The following is a 22,924-nucleotide window of genomic DNA, read 5'->3' as shown; positions in this document are numbered from 1 at the left end:
TCTTCTTTCTGTAGCTAATTGGCTTTCTCTGATTGGCTTTAGGAAGTTATCTAAATCAGTAAACTTATTTGCACATGAGTAATAAGCACTTTGAGAAGATGCACTAATGACTTTGGCCATTGTTCAGAGGTGAACTTAATGGAATTTAATGTTTAAGAGGCCACTGGGTTAACCGCTCTTCACCTTGGAAATCATTATGCATTTGGTTAAAAAAAAGGCTAACTTCAGATGCGTGGGTAAATGAATCGAGAGTATGTTCTCAGTTTCCATTTTTATAATTTATCCCACGGGGATTTTAAATGATATATATTACAAGAAATGCTGGAGCACTCAAATTCACCTCAATATAAAGATTTAAGTTTCACCAAATTTTATTATGTCATAATTTCTTCTAATATGCTTATTTAATGACCAGTATTAAATTGACATTTAGATATAGAAAGTTAAGAAATAATGAAAACATTTAAAAATGATAAATTAGGTCACTATTTTTTCTGTATTATTTAAAACTTAAAGTTTTGTAAAATTTACTTTTTAGCGTATTCCTTCATGATTTTCTAAAAGAAAGGGTTAATTTAGCCACCGTAGTACTCAAAAGTCTTAATAAATAAATTTGAATTAATAAATATTTACTGAAGAGCTTAGAGATGGGCTTCTCCTGCAAGATACACTGGATAAGAAGGAATAATACAATGTTTTCCTTTCTATATCAATGTCTAGCTATGAAAAAATAAATTTAAAATGATCTTTTTCACTGGTTTGAAAAACCGGAAGAAAAGGCCACAGTATATCTACTGTCTACGGATTTTTAGGTTCTCATTTGAACATGATCTGGGACTCTCTCCTAGTATAGCTAGTGCTTTGCCAGATTTTATCTCTTCATAAATACTACACACATGCTATTTACTATAATAATATATACTACTAGCATTGTATTTATGTGTATATATGTATGCATGTGTATATATGTATGTGTATATGTGTATTATTATATATGTATATATAATAATATATACTACTAACATTGTATTTATGTGTATATATGTATGCATTGTATTTATGTGTATATATGTATGCATGTGTATATACGCATGTGTATATGTGTATTATTTTATATGTATATATAATAATATATACTACTAGCATTGTATTTATGTGTATATATTGGTGATGAAGAATGATAGAATGCCTGCCATAGTACCAGCTATTGTCACACAGACCCTCTCTATGGTTCCTGAGTTCCAGCTGATTCTACGTTGTACAGAATCGCTATAAAGGAAGCACAAACACTTGGAGCTGCCATTTTCAGCTTTTGCCATTATTTCCAAGTGGAATCTGCTGGTATCCAGTCTCGAAATGCCAGTCTCTAAATTTTCTCACGGATTTAATCCTCAGTCTCATATGCTAACCCTAAACTTGCCTTATCTATGACAACTTTACCAGCTGATCAGGGACTGTGATCTAGACAAAAATCAAAAAAAAAATTTTTTTAAGTTGGTAAACATCATGCATTTAGGAAAGGAAGTCTCTAATCACCTCATTTATCATGTAAAAGCAAACCTGTCTGCTCCCTATGACTAATGCATTCGTCACTGGCAAAGCCTCACGCACTTCCTCCCACCACTTTCTGATTGTTATAAGGGATGTCATTCCCATTTTACAGGTGAGAAAACTGAGGTGCAGTCAGAGTAAGTGACCTGCCCAATGCTTACAGCAGAATCTGGGACCTGACCCCAGGTCTTTGGACTCAAAGCCCGGCAAACTTACCATTACCTCACATTCAACCACAAGCCTCTCATGGACTTAAGGAACAAAAACAACCTACACAGAAATTAGGAGGAGTTTTGTCATTTAAACTTTGGTTTTTGACAAAGGTTGATTTGTTATGGAATTGCATTTTATTTTCGGACAAAACACTCAATGCAATTATTTTGTATGAAAAAAGCAAAATAAATAAATTTCATAACACTCAGTTTTGAATAGATGATCACCTTTGTGGCCTTCACAATAAAAAAAAAAATTAAGTAGCTGCAGTGCAAGATCTTTAAATCAACTTTGAGTTTAAAGGTGGCATCTAAAATATATCAAACATCTGAGCCACGATAGTGTGAACAACTGAATGAATGTTTGTTTTTTAAATCTGGGTGTGGATGTGCAAAACAGGGAAGAAAATGAGGGCAGCACTAAGGCAAGGTCTTGGATAATTCCTCATTTTGTAGATGAGGAAAATGTGGTCAGGAAAGGTTAGAACTTTACTCATGGCCAGTTAATATCACATCCAATAGTCTTATTAAATTATGCTGCTTTATTGTCATGTTTACATCCAGATTTGGGTACCAAATTAACTGTGTGTTCAGTGAATTTGAAAAGGCATGACCTTTACGGGTACATAAAACCAAAAAACATTGACAACATGAGAAGGGCCATCCATCTCCAAAAAGAAAAGAAATCCTGATGGATTTTACCATACCCACCTACCAGCACGCACTCATGGCTTTCTTAAATTTATAGACGAAAAACTAAGAAATTAAACACCTTTTATTTGTATACCCAAGAACAGAACAGAGTAGTAGATGAGCTAAAAGGGAAGCAAGTTATTTCGGCAATATATTTCTACCAGTTAATTCCTGAATACTTTGTATCAGAGTGATAAGATCAAGTCTAAAGAAATAATAATAATAGTTTTCATTATGATAATTTCTTTTTGAATGTCCAAACATTTCCAAGTACCTAAAAACATTTTAATTATGTATCTAAATCTTGAGGTAGATATGGATAATTTGCATCACATTGGTGAGAATCCAACAGCACTTTTCACATACAAATAAATGTCTTTTCATAGCTCTCTCCATACAGTTTGAAATGAAACATATATTACAAATTAATCTAAAATAAATTACATTTTCTCAATTGCAGTTATTGGCTGTCACCTTACTAAAAACACCCTTCAGCCAAAACTCAATATATAGCCATTTGATTTAGTGCAGGCTACTGAGGTCTGATGAAAGCAAGAAAGTGTGAAAATTTAAAACCCTTAAAGCAAACACAGCGCATTTTATAGGTGATGAAAATAATTGAGTATAAATTCTATATTTTATTTCAATCTCTCACAAAACTGTCCTGCCCTAAATAGTCAAGAGTCTTGACTGAGTAGACTTTAACGTTCCAAAAATAATCTATCAAGGCAGAGTTTTCCCATCAGCAGCATGTGACTCTCATCACCTTCAAATATTTCTCATTAAATAGGGATTAATTCACAAGGCCCCCTACTCCGCTAAGGACCCACTATAAATATGCAATAGTTCAGGGAAAGTTGCTAACATCCTTATCAAAGGCACTAATGTCCTAAAGAGCTTAGCAAGTTTGCTTGTATAATGAGTCCTTAAAGAATTCTGTCTCCATGGAGGCTGGACAGCTATTCTACATTGAAACCCTATTCAAAGTTGTAAATTTATGTTTCCTTCTCTCCAAGAGGCATTTCATTGCATTTCTTCTTTTCTTCATTCCTTTCAAACAAAGAGATAATTAGCCTCAAAAATGTTATCGAATGCCAACGCCTATAGAGAAAGATGTCAACAGTACCTTCACTTGGAGTGAGGAAGTATGTGGAAAAATTGGTACCAGTTGGTAGAATGCAAAAACGGAAAGTCATAACTTAAGAAAGAATTATTAAATGTATAAAGAAAAGTCCTGTGTCAAATTCATAATGTGTTGTGGAGATGGTACAGAGTTGGAAACAATTGCTCATGCAACTGGACTCGTCACGGGGTTGCTTGGGGTCAGACAGATCAGCAGCCCTCGGTAACAGCACCACTCAGATGCAGGGCTGCCAACACAGCGCTGGGCCTCCACTGTGATTTGCCAAGGGGGTGTTCCAAGGGAAGATCTGGAGTGTTGACAGTGTATGTTATTGGAGTGAGGGAGGGCTTGTTTTTTTCCCTGGGCAAAACTAGCATCCTGTAGTTTTCTCTTGGAGATTCCTAGTGCATGGCAGCATATTAAAAGGATCTGTTAAATCTGGTCTCACCAAAGCATTTCTCAAACCAATCTGATCATGGAAGATTTTCATGACCACATTGTTACGGTGTGAACTGCATTCCCCCCAAATCCATATGTTGAAGTCCTAACCCTCAGTACAGTACAGTAACTCAGAATGTGACAGCGTTAGGAGATAAGGTCTTTAAAGAGGTGATTAAGTTAGAATGAATTCTTAGTGTGGCCTCTAATCCAATATGACTAGTGTCCTTATAAGAAGAAGAGATTAGGACACAGACACACAAAGAGGCAAGACCATTGTGAAGACACAAGGAGAAGGAGGCATTTGCAAGCCAAGGAGAGATTCCTCAAATGGAAACTAGCTCTGCTGACACCTTGATCTTAGACTTCCAGCCTCCAGAACTGTGAGAAAATACATGTCTGTTATTTAAGCTCCTGAGTTTATGGCACTTTTTATGGCAACCAGAGCAAATTAATACACACAACCGAAAGATTTATTGGAGCAGAACACTATCTTACAGCAAAAATATCTCTATAATTAGTGTACAGTGGAGAGCACAAAGCCCATGGCCTATCTGACCTCTGCATCCCACCATATGAGCAACTACTACTAATAGTGTGGTTAATAATTGTGAGGATCATAGTTTCTTATTTGCCTGTGAGTTGTAAATTTAGAGATACTTCTACAATTTCTTTTAATTTTGCCCAAGGATCAATTTTTGTGTTTTCTTTTGTTAGGAAAGATGGAAACGGTAAAAATGAAAATGTAGCATTTCCATATCTACATCTTGTTTGATCATTTACTTGAGAGGTATCTGTTAAATGCCTACTACGTACCAAGAAATGTGCTAAACAGTGGACACACAGAAAAAGCAGGATAGATCTGCTTCTTGGATTTTAGAGTTGGGAGGAGAGAGAGAAGTATTAAATATCAATACCATTTATTATTTCATTTCAGTTTTTTTTTTTTCCCCCCCCTCTTGCTCTTTATATGTTAAAGCAATCGGGTTGTTTGTCCTGTACAATTTCCACCAGGCTGGACTCTTTTTTTTTTTTTAAATTGTTATTTATTTATTTATTTATCCATTTATTCATGGCTGTGTTGGGTCTTTGTTTCTGTGCGAGGGCTTTCTCTAGTTGTGGCAAGTGGGGGCCACTCTTCATCGCGGTGCGCGGGCCTCTCATTATCGTGGCCTCTCTTGTTGCGGAGCACAGGCTCCAGACGCGCAGGCGCAGCAATTGTGGCTCACGGGCGTAGTTGCTCCGCGGCATGTGGGATCTTCCCAGACCAGGACTCGAACCCGTGTCCCCTGCATTGGCAGGCGGATTCTCAACCACTGCGCCACCAGGGAAGCCCCTCATTTCAGTTTTAAGTGAAACAAAATTTCTTTTATATAAGTGACATAAAAGAAAAATAGTGGCAACTGAACCATAACTAACTATATTACAGCTTTCACTGAACAAATCTAAGGCAGATAAAATAATGACGCAAATAAAATTTGCAATCATGGTATTCATAGTAATATGGTCAAATTTGTGTCCCATGTTTTACTCTTTTCAATATTAAATAAGGTACATGATTATTCACCTTCTTAACATCACTTGTGGTGAGAGAAATCTAGAAAACATTTAAGCAATAAGAAATACATTTCAATATAAAGTATTTCCCCTATTATTTTTTGCATAAAATGAAAACCATGGATTATTGTCTGATTTCTTTACTGATATGTATTTAAATTTTAAAAAATATATTACCCCAAAAAAGACTAGAGTGTTATTTGCTAAACAATCCAACAAAATATTTTGTGTTTCTAAAGAAATTCTGGGAATCCATATTCAATGCTGTACATTCAAATTACGTGTGTCATTTATGACACTAGGGGAGAGTCAAGCATTGCAGCTTTGGCTGTTAAAAGACTGTAACGCTCAGATACTGTGTTTCAAATGGGCATGTCAACATGTCTTCATTTATGCAAAAGAAACGCCTTTCAAGTCATCTTTTTTCATGTTTTGCCCTTCCATTTCAGCTTCATGCCTCAGCTCTGTTCACTGATTAGTTGAATAATCCTAGCTCCTCTCCTCTTTTGTTGTATTAGCTCTTGTTCTTCTATCAAAAAGTTTAAAGCTATTTTTTCTTTAAAATGATTTGATCTTTCTAGGAGTATCAAGCATTTATATGCATAAATGATTATTTTAATATTATTAGTTCTTTGAGATTCTAGAGATATTAATATACATGGCTAATAATTACTGAGTGTCCACTCTGTATTAGGCCCTGTGCTAAAATTATTACATACCCTATCAAATTGCATCCACCTAATAGCCCTACGAAGTCGATTCAATTAGTGGCCATCTTCTTTTTCTTTTTTCAGGAGGAAGTGAGTTTTAAGGAGGGTTAGCAATTAGGATTCTAATCCAGATCAAGCTCTTAGCCGCCACAATGATTGCCTGATAAAGTGAGTCAAAAGGTACCCATTGTGGTAGTCCAAGAGCACTGAAGGATGAGGAGTTCCCACAGGAAATTCTGAAGTTCAACATTCAAGTAACCATCTGCATAAACAATCCCCCAAATATGCATACGCCATCTGCTTTAGAATATGCAATTATACAGATGCTTGTGATACGGACACACTGATACACATTATCGTTAAATATAGCAACTTCACATGGTGACGAACATGGGTTGCCCACTAGCAAGAAAATATTTCTGCACAGCTACATCCATGATGGCAGTTTGATATTAAGGTAGAGCAATTCCTTCTGTGAGTTCCACTTAAAGAAAATGGCTGGGGTTTGGATGGTTTATTGGGTGAAAACAATAGCCAGCTGTCTTCAGAGATCGAGGATGGGCAAAATAATATAGTTAATGAAGGCAGACTCTTTTAAGTTACCCACATGAATTTTGAAAGGCAGTGGTTAGCAGAACAAAACATCCCTGCACAAACTCACAAATTGTGCTGTAAATTAATTCCACACCTTGAGTCCCTACTGTGTGTCAGGAACTATGCAAGTGCTGGCAACAGCAGAGTGTAAAAAGCACCCAAGTCCTTGCTTGTGTGGAGCATCCAAACTTTCACTTACGAAGGAAACTCAGACAAAGGGGATCACCACTGGGTCACTTGGGACAAATCTCTCTTATATCATAATTTATCAAGCTGTTATTATTTCTTCATGTGTTGAGTCTGACTAGGGAAAGAGAAGGGCCCAAGGCTATGTCATGTCCATCATTATTCTCAGGGCCCAACCTGCCATCTTTCACTCTAATAGTTACTGAAGGTCTGACTACCATATGCCAGGGTTATCCTGTGCAAGATGTGTAGCCATGCCCAGGGCATCCATTGAAGATGGGGGAGGGGCAAGTCCAGGCTGAGCTTGAGGAAGGGGCTCTGGGGAAACTATCACTGACCATCAGAAGTACATGGCTGGATACAGAAGGATTTACAACTGGAAATGCATTTTAAATAAATTCAGGAGTTCCCTTTATTTTCCTTAAATATAAAGACTTGGTAAACGGAACACTTGACCTGGAAGGGATCTTCAGAATTTGATAGGACACTGAGAAAGACAACGAAGAAAATCTAAAGAAAAATGCCCACTGTGGACTCCACAGGAAGCAGGCGAGGGACTAGATCACTTCCACACACGTATTTCAGCTTATCTGGGGCAAAGGAAAATGATAAATTATCCGGTCCTCAGGACTGTGTGAGTAATTTCCAGCACAGATGTGCCCCCTGCTGCTGACAGACCTGGAACAGCTGTCTTTTCTCAACTGCCAGGTCCTGGGCTGTGGTCACAGGGAGACCTAGCAGACAGTCAGCGCTCCCACAGCAGACAGCTCGTCTTCGTTTTCACCCGGCCGAGGAGCCCGACAATTTCCAGCTCTGGAAAGCTGTGAATTCAGAGCGGAGTGCGCTGTACCGTGGATTTGCCCAGTCAGGCTCAGGGGCTACTTTCGACCACTGGCAAAGATACCGCCCTGAAGTGCTTTTGGGGGGTGCCTCGCGGCTAGACATCTGTGTATATTGTGATTCACAGACAGAAGTGGGAGTTAGTTCTGGAAGGGATCTTGAGCATTTGGAAGCTCAATTTATGACACCTTCTTGAGAGATGTAAAAGGAAAGCAGGGGTTAGAGGCAAAAGTAAGTCCCTGTTGTGAGGGGAAATTTGATTAAAACCAGTTTGCAATTTAGCTCTCTTCCTCAGGAATGCTGAATATCCCAGATTGTCAGAAAACTGCACTGAAATACTCTGACCTACGTTGCATCAGAATGTGCTGAATTGTGCCCGCTGGTGACTGCAGTGCCTTTTTCCTCTCTAGACAGTGAGGCTACCTCCTTCTCCAAGCCAGCTCTCTGGGGTGTCTGGGGCACAGTTCTTCCCCCTCTACGGCCCTCTCCTTCCCAGCACACGCAGGACCACGCATCTCTGAAGTGTGTGTATGGAGGACCTCTAAAGGCAGGGTGGCCGGGTGACCTAACTCCATGTGCCAGAATGTCCACTTTTGTTTCTCAGTATAATACATACATATATTATAATGAGAAATATATATTTATTATATATTATATATTTATAATAATATATAACAATATATATAATCATATATTTATAATTATACATTTATAATAATATATATAACTATATATAATAATATATAACATATGTAATATATAACACATTATATAATTTTACATAACATATATATAAAAATATATATATATGTATTTACTGTTTAGAAATGCAATCACGTCATAGCATAGACTTAGAAAAAGCCTCACAGGACAGGACACATTTGACAACTGGGCAGCTTTGGTCCAGACAGCTGGACTGGGGAAGTCACATAGCAAATCACTGTCTCCTTGCTTTAGGCTGCTTCCGTCACTTGTTCCAGGAGAGAGCTGTTTCTGGACACAGGTAAGCCTCCACTCTGTTTAGCTGGTGTATTTGTGAGACATACTTACCAATCCACAATTGGTCCCGTCTGTCCCATAGATCTGGGCTGGGCTAATCTTCCTAAAGAATAGGGTGGCCATGTCTCCAGGGTGTTGGGCAAAGCCCTGTTTTATGCCTGATGTCCCAACCTGATAATTATCAAAACACCCGTCCTCTCAAATGAGCCCCAGTGTGGAAGAGAAATCCATGGTGTTGTCCTGACGTCACTTCTCCATTCAAAATCTTAAAACTCCTTCCCATCCGTTGCTAACTCCCTCATTTCCAAACTGTTTTTAAACAATAATTTATTTTTTAAGTTATTTACTCTAATTTTTTCAGGCTATGCCAGAGATTTTATTTTGGTTTTCATATTTACATTTGTCAAAGCTAGTTTAAGCTGATACACGGGAAGGTACTTTTGAGATGAATCATCCACAAATCAACACATGAAGTGTGAACAGGAAGTTAATTTTTCCGCTTTGGCTGAGGAAACAACACCAAAAGCACCAAAGTGACAGACTTTATGTTATTTTAGAGAATAAAAGCAACTCACTTATGTAGCCTATAAACAAGCAAACTGGAGAATGACTGGGACAAATTAAACAAGTTTATTTTTAAGCTTTAAATATTTCTGTTAAATTATTCAATCTGTACTTAAGTCCTTTTGGCTTTCCTGGGTCTAGCTACTAAGCCTTTAGGTTATAGGATTAGATCAGATGATCTCGAAGAACTCCATCACTTGTAAAGTTTGATTCTGTGATTGAGATTTTTTTAAAGCATGCCAACTTGAGAAATGAACATAAAGGCTATAGGATAAAAATCCATCCTCACTTTTCTCTTCCTATTTATTCATAGCCTGAAAAAGGAAGGTGAGTCATTCATGTCCATATTTCATACCCAAATAATTTTCCAATTTAAAATAAATTAATAAAAGCTAAGATATCTATTTTTAATCAATCTCAGAAGTTGAATGATTAAGTAAATCCCATCAAATACTTACATTATCATAAAGAACTTAGCTTTCTTTTTAAAATCCTAGGATTTAATAACCATTTTTTTCCCCAAATGGATTATTTTCTCCTGGAATTGATTATGGTTGATACTCAGTAACCTTAAGGGTCAAATAGGGCCTTTGGGGCCCTGCATTGACTATTTAGAAAACTTCTCAATGGCTATGGTGATACAGTTTCTCAAAGACCTTTGTAATTAGATGTCATTATATGAATCCCCAGTGAAGACCTGGCCTGTAGATAGATTTTAAGCTAAATCCATAAAAAAACTAAAATCCATAAAAATTAAAAAGTTGTATCTTAATATACTCTTCTACTATATTTAATATGATAGTTTACTATAAATTCAGAGTGTGGAGTATTTACAGTTATCAAATTCAAAGAGATTTCTATTTGGGAAGAGTGAAATTTCAGGATCTAAAAGAGGTATCATCTCTCCTCACTCCTTACAGCTATTAAGTCATGCTAAGGAATTCAGAACAATATGCTTCTCTATTCTAGTGTCTATATAGTTGTGACCCCACCCCCAGATTCATATACTGAAGTCCTAACCCCCAATACCTCAGAATGTGGCTGTATTTGGAGATAGAGTCTTTAAAGAGAAAATTAAGTAAAAATGAGGTCTTAGGGTGGGCCCTATAATATGACTGGTGTCCATACGGGGAGAGGAGATTAGGACACAGACACACACACAGGAAAGACTATGTGAAGGCACAGGAGAAGGTGGTCATCTTTAAGCCAAGGAGAGAGGCCTCAGAAGAAATCAACCCTGTTGATATCTTGATCTTGGACTTCCAGCCTCCAGAATTGTGAGAAAGTATATTCTTGTTGGTTAAATCACCCAGTCTGTGGTACTTTGTTATGGCAGCCTAACAAACTAATACAATAATCAACTTTTAAAATTTTATTGTAAATATGGAAAAGTAGAATAAGAATGCTGTAGTAAAAATAAGTTGCAAAAATATATTCTGGTGTTAACAAACAATATGGAAGTGTAAAATCAATTATTTTAATATTTGGGTTAGAAGAAACAGTCACAAATAACTACAAGTGACGGTAAGAATCTTGTGATACTTGTTTCAGAAAGAAGAGCTATCACCATTCCACTGAAGTGTCTGACTGTTTCTTTGAGTGACACAAAAATGTGCATGGAATGTTCTGGGGGGCTGCTACGGAATGTCCAAGTCCTGTCTCTCAAACATGGGGCTCCCATTTGTGTGATCCCCCCTGCACAAAGGCTGGAGTGACTGACTTCCCCTTCACACAGGGTCTTTGCACTGGTCGAGGGACGAGTCTGTGGATGCAGATAATAAGGTGAGATGCAGGAGCAGGTGAAAGAGATGCTATTAAAATTCATCCTTATTTATTTCTAAAGAAAATAAGAAAGCTTTTGGAGAGAGGTAGAGATCATCTAATGAATTTTTCCATTTGGGGTTGCATGGAATGGGACAAATTCTGAAACACTGATGGAAATACAGAAAGAGAAAGAAGGAGAAAGAGGGGGAGGGAAAAGAGGGAGGGAGCAAGAGAGAGAAAGTGTGAGAAGCAAAGAATATTTAATTGAGCATAATATGCAATTTCAATTCCCAAATTCAGTATGAAATTTATGGCAAGATAATCTATGCTTGGAGTCATGCAAATTGACTCAGTTTCCTTCAACCATTCATTTGCTACAGTTTTTCTTTTTTCCTCCTTCTACTACTTCTCCTTCTCCTTCGTCTCCTCCTTCTTTCTTTAATGCATGGTCAAGATAGTGTTGTATTCAAGAACAGGACAAAGTGATTATGGGAAATGCCAAAGTTGGTTTTATCTGACTCAAACCCATTGTTACATAGGTAAGTATCTACGATATTAGGAGATCAAGGTTATACTCGTGGTATATTTCACGATAAAATGTTGATCAAATATTTTTAAGTGGCTAATTTCCAAAGTCTGAGTATAAAACTGCTAGAAGTGAGCCAGTCCACAGATACTCATCAAAGGTCTACTATGGCTATAATACAGGTCAAAGCTCTGAGGATACAGCAAGAACCAGATGATGTGTCTTCAAGGGTCTCACTTTCTCCCAAGGAGTGACAGACAGACATGAAATCCACCAACAGATTAACAATATGACTGCAGACATAGGTAATTGCTAATAAGAAAACATAAAGTAATTTGGTGAAGGATGACTTGGCAATGCTGAGAGCAGTGCTGGTTTATCTAGGAGGGCTGAGGAAGCCACTTTGAGGGGCTATTTAAGCCAAAACTGCAAGGAGGGAGCCCAGTAAAACTCTGGAGTAAAAGCATTCAAGAAAAAGCAAGAACCAGTGCAAATGTCACGTGTGGGAGGCCAAGCTTAGCATGACCAAGGGAGAGAGAGGTGAATGACTGGATGGCAGTGAACGAGGGTAACAGTCAGACCTAAGAGTATAGATCTGGACTTAGAAGTGGGAGAGACCGTACAGATCCCCCTGCCTTGTGGAGGAGCATGGATTTTACCTTAATTGCATTCAGTTTTAAGCAGAGACCGACATGATCTTGCAATGCTTCTAAATCATCACTATGGCTACTGGGCTGAAAGTGGACTGTTTGGGGTCAGAATAAAGGAGGTGAGATCCAAAGAAGGGGTGAGATGAAGGCCTTTTGGAGTGGTTCTCATAGAGGAGACAGTGAGAAGTACTCAGATTCAAGATAGACTCTGGAGGTAGAGCCAAGTGGACTTGTGGATGAGTACAGTGGGAGGAGAAGGTGGGAACTGGGGGAACTTAATCACATGCGTGTGACCTTCAGTCATCTTTGCTCTCTTTTTTTCTGTTGAGGTGAAGAATACTCCATCAGACTAAGCCTTTTAACTTAAAGTCCCTAACATCTCTGATTTTCATGGATAGAATGAAGATAAATATACCTCTCTCAAAAAGTTCAACAAATGCTTCAAATGTATCAAATGTATTAGTAATCAGCTGGCAGACTAAACTCCTGCACAAGTATGGAATGAAGTTATTATGTTCACCATTTTGGCTTAGAATCTCCTGCACCCCCGTCCCTCAACGAATATTTCTAATGCCAGGAAAGAATATTTCAAAACCCTGGCTTGCTCTCTTCACTATATACCCCAGTGGGGAATCCTTTATCTGTTGATAAAAATCTACAGTGAAGAAAATTCTTTACGCTGTTCTAGAAAGGACATGACATCTTTTCTTGTCAAAATGAAAGCAACGTTTTCTTGACACTACTTGATTTCAAATGCTGGGAGTGATATGTGGAAAGAGACACTCTGCCCTGGTTAGAGTTGGTCAACCTCCTCATGACGTACCAATGAAACTCCTAGAGAGTGTGTTTTGCAGGGAGAATGGAATGGGCATTCTAAGGATATGATGTTAATCTGTGCATTGAACATTTTCCCTCAGCCTTTGAGACATAACATTGTGACCTTTTTTTTTTCCCCCAAGAGGGTATGGGGAGGCGCCTAAAAGACCTTTTACTGCACTTCCAATGGGAATGAGCCTGGCCCAGTCCTTCCTTCATCTGTCTTAGGCGAGGACAGTCTCTCCTTCTCCTGTCCTCACATATAAATCTACCGTTAGCCGTCTCCTGTTCTGTACATTTCACCCATGACCGCGCACTGACGTGGTGTATGTAGATCGCCATCTCCTCAATTACACTGGCTCTACCGGGCAGAGTGAAGGTCTTCCTCATTGGTGCTTCGCTGCCCGGCCAGGGCTCAGCTCAGGTCACTGCTTGTCTTATGAGTGAGTCCCAACTACACTCGACTGTCAGTAAGTAGGAAAATGTGTGATTACCTGCAATAAACTCTGGCAAAGGGACTGCCTCAAGGCACCATATTGTATCACAAAAGCTGATACATTATTACACTTAATTTTCAATCTAGATCAGAATCCTCACTTGCAGACAGGAAATTTCATCTCCCCCGAGGTGGACCGGGCAAAGTTACAGATACAAATTTATGTAGAGCTCTGACATAACTGTGTCAACCACATGCTCTCAGAAGAGTGAATGTCTGCTAGACCTTCAAAATTCTCCTGTGGGAGAGAGTGCTGATGAAGCATTTGTTCAAGTTGCTGCTGTCTTTTGTTTTTGTTTTGATTTTAAAAAAATATTTTAACTTAGCTTTTAAAAATAGGTAATAAATTCACATAGGTCATAAGTGAAAAAAATCCAAGATACACAAAGTCTTCTTCTAACACCATCTCCAGTCTGTTCAGCAAACTCTTCCTAATGTTACCACCGTTACTAGTATTAGTGAATCCTGAAGACTTTTTTTTTCACATCTGCAAATATTAATTCTTATTCTCCCTTTTTTCACAAAATGATCATTACAAAAAAGTTAATTTATCAGTGCTAAAGGAAGCTCAAAACAATGTGGGGAAACTATCAGGTTCATAAATGGAAGAAATTAAGTTAACCCGAAGAAAAAGGGGAACTGGCAGAAAAGAAAAACATAAAGTGCCGAAGTGGGTTTTATTTGCTTCTCCATCAGCCTTGAGCAAAGGAGAGGGAGTCTTCACTCAGCTGAGTGTGAAGGGTCTTGGCAAGCCTGTGGGTGTCTATGTGCTTCAAGGCAGACTTGTTTGGTCATCAGTCTTTCCAAATAAAAAGCTTAGGGTCTGTCAGGAACATGGAGACAATAGCAGACCAACTGGTCTGTGGTCAGAAGAATTAGATGAAATGGCACCGACGCTCTTAATGAGAAGGCCATCTTGTTTTATTCCTCTATCTCAAAGTTCCCATTTTTCTTTGCTACCTCTTTTCTGTCATCTGGGGTGTATTAATGGAGAAATGCGGAGGAACCATAGCAATTATCTGGAAAACTAAGTGGAAAAAATCCCAAGTACTTTGCCCCAAAAGGTCTGGGCAAACCTAAAAGCCAGTATTTCCTGTGATATAGATGACTCCAAGTTTCAGAATATATAATTTCTTTCAGGAGCTTAAAGTTACATTTTTAAAAACACAGACATCATACATTTCTTGTCTAAATTGTAAGCTGTTATTAAGATCTGTCTTAATTTGTTTTAATACAATCTAATCTTTTCCATCTATCCAAAATGTAACAGTTCAGGTAGTATTGATTTTAGATCAAGGCTGAAATGCTGCAAATATTGAACAAGGTTCATCCCCACCAACCTAGATTTACTACCATTACCACTCCAGTGTTGAGCAGGACAGCCACATATGGTTGTGCCCTGTCAGATATTTGGCCAGGGGTTCAGCTGGGGGTCTGAGATTTAATCTGCCCCTCAACTAGTTATGCCCTATGGAGGAGGGCTGCACCTATCCAGAGGAAGGGGAGCCTATCTCTAGCGGGCCACAGAAAGCAGTGCCTTCTTGTAATTCTCACACAGGCACTGCACGTTCCAGCTCAGCCCTGAAGCCAAGCACTTTGAAACCACTGGCAGTAACAGGCGCCACCATGATTATGTTTATATGGGAGACCACACATCAGGTTCATATGGGATAGTCCTGCATTATACCTGTTGACCAGCTTAATTATTATTAATGCCACTTCCACTCTTAAGAGTGTTTGGGACTAGATGACCTTTATATTGGTCATCCTAGTCTTGTATGTTTTGTTCTATCTTTGTAGAACAAAGGTAGAACAAAACATACAAGGAGATTAATTTACAGGGCTTAACTGAATCCCTTTCAAAGCTACACTCATGAGAATAGCCAAGATGATCTCTTAGCTGTGTTGTATCTCTTTTTGAAATCCACTCTGTAGTGTAGATTCCTCAAATAATTGAATCTTTAAAAATCAGCCAAAAATGTGTACTGTTTCATGCTAATTAGGATAGTTGTGCTCTTTCTTCAACTATCCCTTATATGCATGAAAAAAAAAGGTGGTGAGGGTAAAACAAGCATTCTGCAGTAACTCTGAGTCTCCCACTGAGGAGTTCCTGATCTTATTATGCACATTCTCAAATCCTTTCTCGGCCACCTTGTCTGTGCCTAATTTTGGCATTGACTTGGGCAACATGATAGCACCTCAGGCAGCTGAGGGAATTCCATAATCCTCACTGGCCTGGCACAGTGAATCCTAGTGAAGTCTGGATCGTGCCAGTTGGAGAAAAAAATATTTACTGCTGAGTTGCTAAAAGCTCTGGATGCTTCCCTCATTTGCAAACCATATAAGAAGTGGATGTCACAGCAGGGTATAAAATCCAACTGCTTTGATACTTTTTTTCTCATGCAATTACCTGTGTCATTATTTAGGACTCTTTGTTTTGATTTGGAAGTTTGGGTCAGTAATCAGTGCAGATTCTAAATAGACAAGCTCGCAGAGCTGGGGTTGGCAACTTTTTTTCTGTAAAGAAACAGATATTAAACATTTTATGCTTTGCATGCTGAACAGTCTTTGTTATAACTACTTAATTCTGCCTTATAGCACAAAAGCAGCTGTAGACAATGGGTAATCAAATAAGCATTGCTGTGTTCCAATAAAACTTTATTTACAAAAGGAGCTAGCAGTCTGGATTTCGCCTGTGGGCCATAGTTTGCTGACCCCTACAGTTAGAGGACTCCCCTCCCCTCTGGTCTTCCCCATTGGCCATCTATTGGAAAATGTGCTCTTATCATCATTATGATTCATAGCAAAGTCACCATGTCTCTTTCCTTATCTAACGAGACATTATTGGTTTTTATGGCAGAAAACCATTCAAAGATTTTCAGAGTTGATTTTGAGAATCCTATTACATCTCAAGATTTATTCATGATTTGACTTATTCTTTGGGCAATCTTCTGGATGGAGAATTAATGGCACTGAAACATTACAATGGATACAACGGATCCATACAATGGCTTGACTTCAAATGGGATATCACTTTAGTAAGAAAATATGCCCATTGAATAGGAAAAATACCCTGTAAGGTCATAAACTAGAAAATTAGATTATAAATTATGACAAAAGCTTTTGAGAATAAGAAATTTGATAGTTTGGGGCCTGCTGTTATTCTAGTTTTAAAATGTGCCTCTCTTTTCTTCTCCTCTGTTACACTTATGGTAGTAATTTGATGAGTGTGCCTTTGAAATCAACAAGATGCTCACGCTTACTTGGATCTCTGCATAGGTAAAAACATTAAGATGTGTGCTTACTTCCTTCTAACTTAAAATAAAAATATTATATTCGCCCATCCTCTCCACTTAGCCTCCAAAATAAAGAACAATGGAGTTATCCATATTCGTCTCTTGAAAAAATTCATGGAGCAAAACCTTGAGCTGATTTTAATGATCAAACACACCATTTGTTTGCAGATAATTTTTGTGACTGAGTCCTTAAGGAAAGTACGCTTTGTTCAAATTAGCAACACTTAAAAGGGCATGGATTTTAAAGTTTCCACCACAGAAAAGGTACTGCGATGATAATGTTAATGTCTGGCTCTTAGGCACATCTTCATTAGAATTCTATACAGTTTAAGGCTTGCAAACTGCATCAAATCTTGATCATTACCTTAGGCTTCCAAAATCGATACATATTTAAACCCCTGGTATGAAAAACTTAATCATCTTTTGACTATATCCCTCTGAACTGCAAACAGTTACATATTTAGAAAAATGCTAGTCAAATTATGATATAAGAAGAAAGGCTTTCTAATTCTGTGTTACTACCTTTTCACCCACACCCCCCACTCCCATCATTTCTCAGAGGTTTTTTTATCCACTCTTGTCAGAGCCACGGATTCTCCAGTCCCTGAACTGCTCTCGATGGATCCCTGGAGGAAGAGAAGGCTGTAGAAAAACAGAACACACAAACACAAACCAGACTGGGCATGGGGTGTAACGAGAGATGAAGAGCCACAGAATCAAACATAAGGCTTCCTCTGGCAAAGCTGTTATCCACCAGCCTCAATCTTAAAATGTCTTTTAAAGTTTCAAGAGCAATTCATGCTAAGGCATCATACTAAGAAACGAAGCTAAAAAAAAAAGTTGGAAAGTATTTCCCACAGGAAATGCACCCTGCTTGCTCTCTCCGGCCTGTATTGAAGCCAAATTTCTATCTACAGAGGAAAGACCTTGGTTTCTTCCCCCCCTCTCTCCTCTTACAATATTATTAGGTTGCAAACAATAGCTTTTTTGTTGCAAAGCAAGAATAAAGGAGCCTAAAATCAGCACACAATTGTGTGATCACTGGTTAGCCTTGTATCCCAAAATTGTTAAGAAAAAGAAAAAAAAAAAAAAGAGTATTCACAAAGCCAGTCACCCTACTCACACCAAAAGATAAGGGAAGGCCCTGGAATCTGTGAGCAAAAATCCTCACTATGCATTTATAGGGCTCTGGCAATATTTCCCACAAAGACTTGCCAATTTTAAAGCACTTTTTCTTGCTTTATTTACCCATCTTTAGTCAAGGGAGATATTATTAGTTCTGAGCTTTCCAAGCTTGTTATTCATGGTGCTGAACATGGGGGTAATGAGAATATGAACATATAAACTGCTGATGGCTTTAAAACAAAACATTTGGCAAATATCTTTTATTTCGTTTAGATCTTGTCATTTTCTATCACCTCGGAAGATGTTTATCAGTTAGCTCTCATCTTGGCCAGGAGATGTCACTGTAGTTGGATTAAATAATTTACAGAGCAATTTGAGATATGCTGGAAACAGTCTGAGTGTTAAAAACTTTCCCTGGGACTGTCACAAATGTATAGAGAGGCATTCTGGAATAAAAGTGGACTCTGTGTACCCAACTCTGCTTTTAGCCAATAGATACATTCATGTTATGCTCCAGATTAAAAGGGAATGCTTATTCCCTCCCACCTTGCTAAAAGTCAAATATACTAGAATAAGATAGCATCATAAACTTAGTGATTTATCCATCTGGGTGAGTAAAGGTTTTAGTGGACATAAGCATGAGGGAGTTTTGTTTCCACTTTTCATAGAAATAGAAAAAACAATCCTAAAATTTGTATAGAACCACTAAAGACTCTAATAGCCAAAGCAATTCTGAGAAAGAAGCACAAAGCTAGAGGCAACAGATTTCCTGATTTCAAACTATACTACACAGCTATAGTAACCAAAACAGTATGGTACTGGCATAAATACAGACACATAGACCAATGGAACAGAATAGAGAGTCCAGAAATAAACCCTTGTATGTATGATCAACTAATATTTGACAAGAGTACAAGTATACTCAGTGGGGAAAGGATAGTCTCTTCAATAAACGGTGTTGGGAAAACTGGATATCCACATGCAGAAGAATGAAGATGGACTCATATCTTACACCATACACAATAATCAGCTCAAAATGGATTAAAACTTGAATGTGAGACCTGAAATCATAAGACTCCTGAAAGAAAACATAGGTAGTAAGCTCCTTGGCATTGACCTTGGCAATAATTTCTTGGATTTGACACCAAAAGCAAAGGCAGTAAAAGCAAAAATAAATGAATGGAACTATGGAGACAAAAAAGCTTCTTCACAGCAAAGGAAACCATCACTAAATGAAAAGGCAACCTATGGAATGGGAGAAAACATTTGCAAAACACATATCTGATAAGAGGTTAATATCCAAAATATGCAAGAAACTCATACAACTCAACAGCAAAAACAAAACAAAACAAACAAAAAAACCCAATAACAAACAAAAACAATTAAAAAATGGCCAAAGGATCCGAATAGACATATTCCCAGAGAAGACATTTAAATGGCCAAGAAATATATGAAAAGGTGCTCAACATCACTAATTATCAGGGAAATGTAAATCAAAACCACAATGAGATATTACACCGGTTAGAATGGCTGTCATAAAAAAAAAAAAAAGAGAGATAACAAGCGTTGGTGAAGATGTTGTGAATGTAACCAGTATAGCAGTTCTTCAGGAAATTAAAGAAGAACTACCATATGATCCAGCAAACCCACTTCTTGTGCTGGTAGATGACCCAGAAAGGTCTATTTCACTGCATTACAGTCCAACCTTTGGAAAGGTGACTGTGCCCTACTTATGTCCATACGGCATTCTGGAAAACATTTGAAAGCTGAAATGTCTGAAAGTCAAGCAATAGACTTCATGTTATTTAGTGGGGGTGTGAAGAAGGGGTACTTTTTTTCTTTTTCAACTTTATTGAGTTATAATTGACCAGCGCATGACTAACTTGGTGTTTACTGAATACACACTAAGTCAAACTGAAAGGAAAAAGTACAGTGAAAATGCCCTAATTACTGCTTCCTCTCATACCCCACTTCCCCCCCAAGGTGCTTTATGAGCATCATTTATTCGTGGGGTTAAGGACAGCTTGCTTTAACATAAAATGCCTGAAAGCTAAGCCAGCATATGCATTATAATTGCATTTCTCTGTTATTTTCCCTAACTTTATGAATATATCAGGTGGGATCTTGCCATTTATTATTATAATATTATGGTTAGCGATTGATACAGCTCCAGATGACAAAATGATTCTCTCTCTAGGCATTAACCAAAATTACCTATTGTTCTTGCAAAGTGGGTACTAACTGGATTTTTTTCATGGGACGCTCTTTGGAGTCATCTGCATGTTCTGCATCTGCTCCACCAGATTCACTCTGGAACCTTCCGTACCCTCCTCAGTGACCAGGAGCCAGACTTCTCAGGGTTACATCTACACAACAAGGATCCTCTGCTGTCTGGCTCCTAGTTGGAATTGACCAATGGGCAGCCCAGCAAAAACAGAGAGGGCAAAGGAAGGGAGGGGTCATAGCGTTCATTATCCAACGTCCTCCCCACTCAGCCTCTTCTTCTCTACCAAAGGCTTCTCCTTGAGACATACCTACAGTTCTCTCCCAGTCCTGGCCAAACCCCCAAGGGTTTGCCTGCCTTTGCCCTCCCAGGCCCAAGAGCTAGCCCAGGGTACTACCCATCTTTTGCAGGTCCCTTTTAACCCTGCCCTCAACTTTGCAAAGTCCTCTCTAGGAAAATCTCTCCAATTGCCTTGTTTGAGTGTTCTACATACACACGTCATTTCTGGACCCCAGCTGGCACCTGAAGCAGGAAATAAGCTTTAGTGGAATGTGTACTGTCTACTATTTAGATACATGACTAGGCACATACATCCCTTGTAGGTGTCTTAATTTGAGAATAAAATAGTTTTTATTGGACTTACCCAAACCAAGTTTTGGAGAGAAATTCATGGAGAGAAGAAAATGTATAAAGACCACAGAATATCTGAAACAAAGAACCACAGAACTAAACTTGTTAGACCCAATCATAGGTTTATTTTAAATCCTGATTCCAAGTTATAGTATTAAGCTTAGCGACTGTTTATTGAGAGCCTACTAACAGCTCGACACTGTGCTCAGCATTTTAACATAAGTCACCTGTCCTCGGTCTGATCAACTTGCAAGGCAGGTACTATCCCCATTTTAGAGTTGAGGGTAATGAGACTCAGATATGTGCAATAACCGACCGTCACACACATGGCTAGTTAGGGACTAGCAAGGAATCCAAAACAGCCACATTCTGTCTACTGGACAGACCACCCCATCCAGAGGGACACTGGGACCTCATGGACTCCATACGGCTAAAAGGACTTTAAGGAGTCCAGAGCCTTAACATAAGCCTGTTTAATTTACTTAATCTAATCTTCCCAACAGATGTCGTCACAGAACCATTCTCAGAGAAAACTCATCAACATCATGTGTCCATGAATCACAGTTTGGAAAATGGGGTCTGTACCTCTATTTCCTGCTTTTCCTCTCTTAGAGCTGAGTCTGATGCCTCTTATTCCTTCTGGGACCAGTGATTACATTTAGGAAAGCCTGCTCTAAAACATCAGGTGTACTGGAGTTTCTCAAACACTACTTTGTTATCAAAAGGATGTAGCCTATTTGTGAGACTTTCAAAGCACGTCATAATTTGATGATGATAAGGAAGAGGGAAGAGGAATCTTCGTAACAGGAAGTTTTCTTCAGCACTTAATGATTTGGGCAGAGACCAGGCTAGCAGTCATCTGATAAAATGATTTGCTAAGGAAAATGCCAGTGTGGGTGATTTTAATAATAAATAGACGCAGGAATAATAGCTAACATGTACTTAACACGAAGAATGCGCCAGCCACGACTCTTCAGCTCTTTACATGAGTTACCTCATTTAAAGCTCACGGTACCCCTTTGAGGTAGATATTATTAGTCTCTAATTTTACAGTTGAGAAACTGAGGCACAGACAGGTTGAAGAGGCTGAAGAAGTTTCGGTGTCAGACAGCCAGTGCAGAGAAAGTGGCACTGAGCTCTAGGTAGTCGGATTCCAGAATCTGCTCAGAGGAAGGGCTTTTCTGCTTAAGAGATGCTAGCTTCCTTCTGTTATGGACCAGCCAGATTTTAATTTAAAAAAATATCATGTACAGTGATCTCAACTTCATGCAAGGATGAATCGACTTCAACACATGAAATGTGGTAGGAATAATTTTTAAAATCAAGTCTGATATTAAAAAAATAGTTTCACGAGTTCAAGGAGAATTGTAATTTAGCCTCAGTGTGGAGATGATCTGGAGATTTTAGTTAATGGTAATCTAAATAGGAACAAGCAGTGTTAGAGGGCTGAAAATGGGGTCTTATGCAGCATCAGAGCAAGTTCAAGGCTCAGAATCTGCCCCTCACGAAGACTCCCAGGCCTGCCGCATGCACAAAAAAAGCATTATTTTATTTTGAGTGCTACCCTTTGGAAGGTTCAGAGGCAAGTCATCAGCACAGTGAAACGATTCACAGCCTGGTCTGATGGTCTTCCTGTTGCAGCCCTGGTCTACCCTGCCTGCTACCCCATCTGCCCCAGAGCTGGCCACCAGCCATGGAACCAGAGCCAGGGAGCTGGCTTCAAGCTGAAGCGAAGAGGAGAGGCAGGAGCCACAGAGCTGGGTGATGCTGGGGTCCACAGAGGGTGGGAGAGACCCACACAGCCAACACTTCTGTATAGAACACACAGCAGGGCACCAGGTAGGTTGTGATCCCAAAGCTCCATTCGTGACGGAATCAGCACAAACAGCCTGCACACCTGCCAGGGTAGTGGCGGCTAATGGCCTTGAAC

At 38.7% G+C, this 22,924-nt stretch overlaps 1 protein-coding gene across 2 annotated transcripts in view; it reads right to left on the bottom strand.

Annotated features, from left to right (window-relative positions):
* The window catches only part of FBXL7 (F-box and leucine rich repeat protein 7), a 416,917-nt gene that overhangs the window by 106,046 nt on the left and 287,947 nt on the right, over positions 1–22,924 (bottom strand). Inside the window, exon 1 of one of the 2 annotated variants that reach the window (XM_061189141.1) lies at positions 21,008–21,022. The exons of the other annotated variant lie outside the window; for it this stretch is intronic. The gene's annotated coding sequence lies outside the window, so the exon portion shown is untranslated. Of the gene's footprint in view, positions 1–21,007; positions 21,023–22,924 lie in introns of those variants that run through there. 2 annotated transcript variants of the gene reach the window in all.

This window comes from Eubalaena glacialis, chromosome 4 (genome assembly GCF_028564815.1).
Source record: "Eubalaena glacialis isolate mEubGla1 chromosome 4, mEubGla1.1.hap2.+ XY, whole genome shotgun sequence".
In the NCBI taxonomy this organism is placed as follows: domain Eukaryota; kingdom Metazoa; phylum Chordata; class Mammalia; order Artiodactyla; family Balaenidae; genus Eubalaena; species Eubalaena glacialis.
The sequence above is the reverse complement of the archived record's forward strand: the minus strand, read 5'-3'. Positions and strand labels throughout refer to the sequence as shown.